Genomic DNA, 9756 nt, shown 5'->3' with positions numbered 1-9756 from the left:
TCATAATTTAAAACACAAGTTTCAAAACATTACAAGTTAGGCTGAAGTTTTATTTTGCTTGTTTGTTTCATTACCCCCAAGGCAATTTCCCTCTATCTTGGTTAAAAAAAAAAATCAAAGCTGAAACCATGACTTTCATGATTATAAGATCTGGCCCAAATCTACGTCTCCAATTTGATCTCCTTCTCATTCCTGTGGGGCCTTATTTCCAGCTCTGCAGAATTCTTTGATCTTCTTCAAACATCCTAAACTTACTCCTATCCTGTCATGTTAGGCTGGATTACTCTGCAATAATTTATAACTCCAAAACCTCCAACTCTCATAACAGAAGGCTTTGTCTTCTCAGATCCATCATCCTTATTAAGGGAGTCCAGAGTGAAAGAGGAAAAAGTGTTTTCTTTTTAACATTCATTATTATTCAGAAGGGGGGATGATTATTATTATTCCAAGTCAACAAGTAAATGCTTCAGCCCGGAAGCAACACACATCATCCTCACTCAAAAGCATTGGCCAAAATTATCCATAGGACCACAACACAATGAGGCCAGGAAATACAATGTTAGTATGTGTTTAAAGCAGGGAAGAGGGAGAAATATAGCAAGAAGCACAAATGGTAATCCTAGAGATTTCTTAATTGCTGTTTACCTTGCCTGGATAGTCCCCCACCACCCCCCAAAAGGCAAATGACTCACTTTTCACTCCATTTTATTTTATTTTTAATTAAAACATGACATGTTTATTTGAAAAGATTGATAAATATGATAAATATATCTTTTGGTTAACTAAAGATACAAATTTCTAATAAAAGAGGGATCATCACTACTGACCTCATAGACATCAAAATACTTTGAACAACTCTATGTACACAAATTCAAAAACCTAGATGAGATGAACCAATTCGAATCTAGTCGTGGGGTGGGGCATACCTGTAATCCCAGTGACTCAGGAGTCTGAGGCAGGAGGATCAATAGTTCAAAGTCAGCTTCAGAAAAAGCAAGATGCTAAGCAACTCAATAAGACTCTGACTCTAAATAACATACAAAATAGGGCTGGGGATGTGATTCAGTGGTCAAGTGCCCCTGAGTTCAATCCCTCAGACCAAAAGAAAAAAAAATTGAATCTATAATTAATAACTTCACAAAGGAGAAAGAACCAGACCCATATGGGTACTCTGGTAAATTCTAGCAAATATTTAAGGAAGCATTCATACCAATTTTCTACATTCTCTTTTAGAAAATAGAGCTAAAGAAAATACTTCCTGATGCATTCTCTGAGTCCAGCATTATCATGGTACCAAGCCCATGCCAAGATATTACAGAAAGATTACAAACCAACATCTCCTGTTTTCACTCCATTTTAATGTCTGTTGAAATCTTTAGAGAGGCCATCACTGCTGACTTGATTTAAGATGAACTTATCTCTGTCTCTTCACCATGTTTTATTTTTGTTCCTCACCTATTCCTACCTGAAATTATATATTTTATTTTTTGCTTGTCTTAAGCACACATATTAATTTTAACATGTAGAATGCTTTAGTTTCTGTAATATTCATTGATTCATTGCTATATCCCCAGTGATTAAGGGTATCTCATTATACATATGCAAATATGTATATGTGTATGTGTTGAAATACCAGCTTCATACATATACTTCAATGACACAAACTTAATCTCACATATTTTAAATATAAAAAGAAAATTTAGTTTCTGAATTTTATAAAATCACTTAGATTTTCCTCATGAGGCTCCCTCTACTGGTTTTCTTGGGGAAGGGCAAAGATTAGGTTCACTAACTCAGGTTTAAAATTATTCAAATCTAGGAAATCAAGAGATCTTTTAAATATAAACTTGTTTTCTTTGGGAAGCTTTTTTGCCTTCCAGGTTCATCTTCCCTTCATCCTGTTTTCCAAAATGGCCTGTGGCTATATAGGGAGGAGTAAAGCCTATAAGTGTAGACAGAAGCCTGGGTCCTTAAATCCTCCCCACAGTCCTCTGACACCTCCCTGACCTTTTTTTGTTTTTTAAAAAATTAATTTGTCATATATGACAACAGAATGCATTACAATTCATATTATACATATAGAGCACAATTTTTCATATCTCTGGTTGTACAGAAAGTAGAGTCAGGAACTAGTATGCTTTCTTTACTAATGTGCCCTGAAGGTGTATCCCTCCCTCCCTCTCTCTCTCTCTCTCTCTCTCTCTCTCTCTCTCTCTCTCTCTCTCTCTCTTTCTCTGGCTGTTGCATTTGATATGCTAATACCAGAGACCTGACTTTCAGTATTTGCTTCTTATCTCACCCTAAGGATTGCAGGTGTAATTGGAAATGGTTGTGTCTAATCCCTCTCCTGGAGGAATTTAACAGTTCCTGAGTAGTCTGGGAATTGATGCTACTCACCTGCTCACTTTCCTTGTCTATTTGGATGTTTCTACACCATGACCTCCCCACACACATACCTTGCTCTTCAATTACCCTCATTTCTATCTTTCTCTCTGACTTTCCACAATATCTCTTCTTGGAATAGTTTGGAAGAAACTGTGTCTGCTATTCATGGCTTCTTTACAGTGAAGCCTCTGATTGGGAAGCCAAATGAAAAATTGGAGCTAGAGAAGAACAGATTGGCCCATTTTAGTTTCTATTTCTTCATAATTTTAAGCACTATTCAAAGCATTACTGGATTTTGGTTCTCTGGGTTTTTTTTTTAATATAAAGTCTCACTGGTGATTTTGAGAGGTTTGATCTCTACCTTATTTATTCATTCATAAAAAAGGATTCTCCTTCCTAAAAATAGAGTCAGCTCGGGAAATTTCATTGGACAGTTGGGTAACCACAAGGTTCTTTCAACTAAAAAAAAATGCTTTGGAAATACATATTTGTTTATTTTTGACTTTTCAATGAAACAGCAGTAAAAAAAATAACAAGGCACTAGGTATTATGTAAATAGGTCCCTTAGCTAGAATGATTGGATGGAAAAGTGAGCTTGAATAAACATTAAAGCCAAATTATCCCTGAAATTTATGTCACCATGAAAAATGCATGTAGCTCAAAAATACCCGAATCATCAGCAGAACTTACAAAACTATACAAATATGTGAATTTATGGTATAGAACATGATAATTTAAAATGCATTTTGCTCTAAGTTTCCAAACACATCCTAGGCCAGAGAAAACAAGTAGAACTGGTACAAGGAAATTCATGAATTTGTAAGTCTCCAGTGGCTAACTAAGGTGGAAAAGTACAGAGTGAGCTAAATTTACTACGGAGCAGTGGCAGAGTAGATTTTCATGACTCCCTATCTTCTTCTGTATTTAGCCCACAGGGGAGGGGGTAAGAGTCATTGATTAATCATGGGTAAAACAAACAGGGCTCTTCATGTCCCACTTCCACAAACTGAGATGTGAGGAGAAATGAGGAGCCTTCCTGAGACCTCCGGTGCTTTTATCACTGACCCAAAGATACAGTTTAGTGTATGAGCAGTTTGGAATAAAATTTTGAAGGCAAACCCAAAAGCAACCCTCAGGCAGTTAACTTTGAAATCCGAAAGTTCAGTGAAACTATGGAACAATTGTTCTCAACCAGGAGCAATTTTGCCCCCCAGGGTACTTTTGTTGTTACTACCAGGCAGCTGCAGGAGTGAGGGGATGGGGCTATTATTGGTATCTAGTGCCTAGAGACCAGAGATGCTACTAAAAAGCACAGAAAACCTATCACATTAAATAACTTTCTAGCCCCAAATGTCAGAAAAACACTGCAATAGAACCATGTGATGTGAACATAGTGGTATAATTAAGGCGGCATAAGAGGAGAAGAAGGAGTATCTACCATATGTGTTTTAAGCAATACCGTGCAAGAATTTGTGAATTTGTGGATGCATTATAAATTTCTTTGGACTTGTTGATACAAAAAATTTAAAGTATGAGGAAAAAAAACACTGAAAAGGTAATTCAATAGTAGAGAGTTACAAAGAGGGTTGTTACTAGTAGGAACAAAAGAATCAATTATTTGAATTAGAATTTCTATACGTTACTATAAAATTTCTAAAATTAATGATGCTAGTTATTTTTGTCTATTATCTCCATGCCTCTTTTCCCTAAATACACTCACCAATGCTAGAGTAAGTATATTTTTTTCAGGTATTTTCTTTCTTAAACATGTCTACAGTATGCCCACAAACCTATATGAATCATACTATTTGCCCTTATTTTAAAATCACAATAGGATAAATACTCGTTTTTATGCTTGTATTACTCAGAATTTATTATTTTGTTTCTCCCCTTTCTCCCTAATATATACTTTTTAATTTTCAACACTCTAATAAACAGCCTAAAAGTCCTTTAAGTAATTCATTCTCTATATGTTAAAAGGTCAATGAAATAGCTTGTGTAAAAAAGAAGTTGCTTTGATGGTTACTAAGAGAAAATTACAGAATCTATAATAAGTGAAGGGAGGAAACTCTTGGTTTGCTCTTTCAAAATAGAAATAAACATAATGGTAAAGTAGCATGGAAACAAGTTTTAGTTCAAAGGGAATTTAGACCTGAGGGAGGCTAAATACTTCCTAAAAGAGGCACTTAACAGTAAATAAGAGCTGTAAAGGGTAAATAGACAAGAATATCTTTCTCTTTCTCTTTCTTCCTCCTGTCAAAGTGGAAAACAAATAACAAAGAATGAGAAAACATAAGATAAAGGGGGAAAAAAGAGTAGCTGAAAGGCTCCATTTGATAATTTGATATCAACACAGTCCCAGACTCATAGACCCCTTTGTGAATTTTAAAGCAAAGTTAATACTAAATGTAAATGACAAATAATTCCAGTTGAGTTTGTGTTAAATTGAGCACTTAATGGAAAAAATGAAAATTTGTTCTAAAAATGACTTGTAGTGAAGTTTCTTTTTCAGCCATTTACATTAACTTAAAAAAAATGATTTTTTTCTTCCAAACTCCTGTGTGTGTGTGTGTGTGTGTGTGTGTGTGTGTGTGTGTGTGTGTGTGTGTGTGTTGGGAGAGTTGCAGAAAGAGCCGAGAAAAGGACCTATGATGCAAAATGACAGAAAGGGGGGTACCATTATGACATAGTCTAATATGTCATAGGCATTATGCTGCACATTCTTTCCAGTTATTTAACTAGTGACAGCTCCAAACCTACCCTTTTGTCTTTTGCTGTGTGATGCTGGGAAAGGAGAGCACATGTACAAGAATGGAGAGGATGAAGAAACGATTCTTCCAATTGCCTTTCTCTTCCTGCATGTGTGGTCTTAAAAGTAGACAGTTTGTTCAGGTTTCCGGTTTTTTTTCCTGGGCTCCCAGAACCACCTGTTGTGTTCCTCAGAAGTGTCAGCAATAGCGAGGCAGTGTCCCCCCATCAACGGCCTGAGCCCCACTGTGTGAGGTGTCTCCTCTAATCCCCACATTCTGATAATCCCATTCTTTTTGATTCCATGGACTAGGAATGGTAGCAGTTTTCTCCAGTTACTGTTTCTGTATTGTTTCTATGTTCCTTTCTCATTTTCTCAGTTCTGGAACACCTTTTAGAATAATTGTTGACATCAATTCTGTTAAAATGATTGATGAGAGTTTTTCCCTAATTACCTTCTGATTGATGGCAATCTTTATATTAATTATATCCATTTTATAAATTAGCAAAATGAAGTACAAAGGGTTCAGTGACTGCCTATTATATCATAGATAACCAGAGGTAAAACTAGGATGTAGATCCAGATTTACAAGCACAATCTTTGCTAATATTTCAAGAAGAGTCAGAGACATAAGACAACAGTGAGAAATGTTTTATTGCTAAATAAAAATGAATAATTTAAGAATTAAAGTATAAGTATTTTAACCATTTTTTTCTCCATTTCTTTCTTTCTTCATATATACCTTTATAGAGATTTTTTTCTCTCTTCTAAATCACCATTTACTGAGAGCAAAGCGGTTATTAAAACAAAGGTATGAATCCATACGGATAAAAGACGATAGTGTGTTGGAAATACTAACACAACTGTGGAGGTTAGAAAGCAGTTGAACAAGCAGGAACAAATCTAAGCAGAGAAGAGCAAAATAAACCAAAGTCAGTAGTGGGAAAGTCTTAAGGCAGACAAGATTGTGTCTCAAAATGCCAGAAAGTTTCAGAAATGGAGGGACCAGGTTTCTTTTCATGAAGTTGGTGCTGAAAACAGCAGGATTTGTTGAAATTCTTACAAGTAGCAGTCAGATGCTGGAGTCCCTTCCCTTCAATTTCTAACTCAGTGGTTACATCTGCCTGTAAACCAATAGAAAGATTATCACTTAAAAAAACAGCCAGGGTTTGGTAAGGCTCATGCCATTAGTGGTTCTTAACAAGAGAGTGGTTTGGATGGAAGGATGAGAGTATCTGGGACTTCCATAGGTTTAGAACTGGGTGATGGGAAGAGTCCTAGAAGATGATAAACACCTGCTAGAACAAGCTTTTGGAGGAAAAGAGATTCAGAGAAATGGAACTGGCTGGTCTTCATTAAGAGAGATGGAACTGGCTGGTTTTCATTAAGAGAGATTTATTTTCACATGTAAATAAAGCAATAGTTGAAGGAAATTTTATTTGTAACAACTTGAATATTCTCTGTAGAAGGACACAAGGATAACACAAAATGGGAATAAAAACCAAGTTTGAATCAGCTATATGTGAATGAAAACAGAAACTTACCCCCAAGATTTTTCTACCACATATTTTGTTATTTTAAACAAATAATGATACCTTAAACTCACATAATATAGGTCACAAATTTGTGGCCCTTGTGTCAAACTTAAACTAAAATATGATTTTAAAAAATTATTTGCCATTGGCACCAAAACAGACATGAAGACCAATGGAATTAGAAGACAGAGACAAATCCCCATAGATACAATCATCTGATATTCAAAAAAAAAAAAGAATTTCAAAAGAAATATTCAAAACATACATTGGAGAAAAGATAAGCTTTCTAACAAATGGTGCTGAGATTTCCCTATTTAGAGGAATGGACCTAGATCCCTATCTCTCATCCTGAGCAAAAATCAACTCAAAATGGATCAAAGACCCAGGAATTAAACCAGAAACTCTGTAATTTCTAAAAGAAAACGTAGGCTCAATACTCCAATATATTAGCACAGGCACCAACTTCCTGAACAAGACTCCTAAAGCAAAAGAAAGAAAACCAAGAATCAATAAGAGGGATGGCATCAACTTAAAAATCTTCTACCCAGGAAGGAAACAAGAGCATGAAGAGAGCCTACAGAACAGGGAATGGGCCTTCTACTCCTCAGACGGGGGATTGATATTCAGACTGTATAAAAACTAAAAAAAAAAAAAAAAAAAAGACAAAAAAAGAACCAATCCAATTTATAAATGGGCAAAATAACAAATGAGATACTTCTCAAAAGAAAACATTTAAATAGCCAAGAAATATATGAAAAAACGATCAACGTCTCTAGCAATCAAGGAAATGCAAATCAAAGCTGCACTAAGATTCTATCTTACTCCAGTCAGAATGGCAATTATCAAGAACACAAATAATAGTAAATGCTAGTGAGAATATGAGGGGAAAGGTGTATTCATACATTGTTGGAGGAACTGCAAATTAGTACAACCTCTCTGGAAAGCAGTATGGAGAATACTCAAAAAAGTAGGGATGCAGGCTGGGGCTGGGGCTCAGCATTAGAGCACTGGCCTAGCGTATGTGAGGCCCCGGCTTCAATCCTCAATACCACATAAAAAATAAATAAATAAAATAAAGGTTTTGTGTTCAACTACAAAAAAAAAAGTAGGGATGGAACTACCTCATACCCAGCTATTCCACTCCTTGGTATATATCCAACAGATCTAAAATCAGCATTCTATAGGGATACAGCCACAGCAATATTTATAACAGCATACTTTACAACAACCAAGGGAACCAAGTTAGATGCCTGTCAATAGATAAATGGATTAAGAAAATGTCATACGTATATACAGCTGAGTTTTACTCATCCATAAAAAAGAATGAAATTATAGCATTTGCTGATAAATGGATGGAACTGGAGAATATCATGCTACGTGAAATAAGCCAGACCCAGGAAGTCAAGAACTGAATTTTTTTTTCTCTTACATGCAAAACCTAACCCAAAATAAGTGTGTGGGGGGAGTCCCATACAAATAGAAGATTAATGGAGTAAAGGACGTGGATTGAAGGCAGAGGAGGAGGGACAGGAAAAGGGAAGAACAGTAGAATGAAACTGATCAAACTACCGTATGTACATATATGAATATGGCACAGTGAATTTCACCTTGATGTATAAATCTATCCTACATTAATTTTTAAAAACTATAAGTAAATAGAATATCTGTAGTTTAAAAAAAAGGGAACAGGGGGAGGAAGGAGTGGGGTGGGGAGATCAAGTACTAGATTGAATTGAAGAGAATTATATTCCATGCTTGTATAATTATATGAAAATGAACCCTATTGGGCATAACTATAATGCACAAATAAAAACTTAAATAATAAAAAAATTCTCGAAACAATTTGAAACTTTGTGTTAGGATTTAGATAGGAGGCATCCCACAAAAGCTCCTATGTGAGACAATGCAAGAATGTTCAGAGGTGAAATGATTAGCTTATGAGAGTTGTAACCTAATCAGTGGATATGTGTTAACTGAGAGGTAACTGCAGGCAGGTAGGATGTGGCTGGAGGAGAGAGGTCGCTGGCACTGTGCCATTGGAGCTGCTTTCTTCTGCCATGCCCTTCCGCCATGATGTTCTGCCTCATCTTGGGATCCAAAGCTATGGAGTTGGCTGATCATGGACTAAACCTCTGAAACCATGAATTCCACATAAGGTTTTCCTTCTCTAAATTGTTCTCGTCAGACTTTTGGTCACAACAATGCAAAAGCTGACTAAAATATACACTGTACAAATTTCATTTTAAAAAATCCATTTAAAGGTTTCTTTCTGAAAGACTAGAAGATACTACAACACAGTTCATACATGTCAGCAGGTAGTCAAGTGGCAAGATATTTCTCTAGATGGGATAGGCATTCTCCAGCTCCCATCATTAATAAATGTTACCTTTCTGACCTGTGTGGTCATTCAACAGACCTGATAATGTACCTGTCTCTTGAGTATCTCCAAGCTGTGTGTGTGAAATTGAAAAATATATTATCTATGTTTTTCATAAAAAGAATATAAGGCATCACAGGATCCCTTTTTTCATTGTTATTACTCATAGATTGAAAGCTTCAGATGAAGTGAAATACTCTTTAAAAAATGACTGCTAACGGGATGAATGTCTCCAGTAGTTTATACTGCACTTGGCAGGATCATCTTAATCCATTGCCATAAACTCATCTGACAAAGTGAAACCACTGTCACTCATAGATTTCTGCTGGTATCCATTAAAGATCAAGTGCATCAAAGGTGACTGGCCCTTCCAGATTTGCCTACGTATAGTAATTTAGCAAATTCAAGTCTCTGTCATAGTGTTTACTTATATGTCAACAATAAAATGCAAATGCAAATAGATGCCACAACCTCATTTATTTGAATAATAGTGACTATAGGAGTATAATAAAATGCTCACTCTATTTTCAAGAAATAACTCTTATTCAGTGATTCATTAATTTGGAATTCATTTCCATCTTATAGTCCAATGAAACTCAACATTCTGGGAATGACTGATAAAGAATGCTATACAATCACAAGACAAGCATCAACTGAGAAAAGCAATAGCTATATAATTGGAAATTTTTAACTGGTGAAATCACTTCCTT

This window comes from Spermophilus citellus (genome assembly GCF_964194105.1).
Source record: "Spermophilus citellus genome assembly, chromosome: 1".
Lineage (NCBI taxonomy): Eukaryota > Metazoa > Chordata > Mammalia > Rodentia > Sciuridae > Spermophilus > Spermophilus citellus.
Note: the sequence above shows the minus strand (reverse complement) of the source record.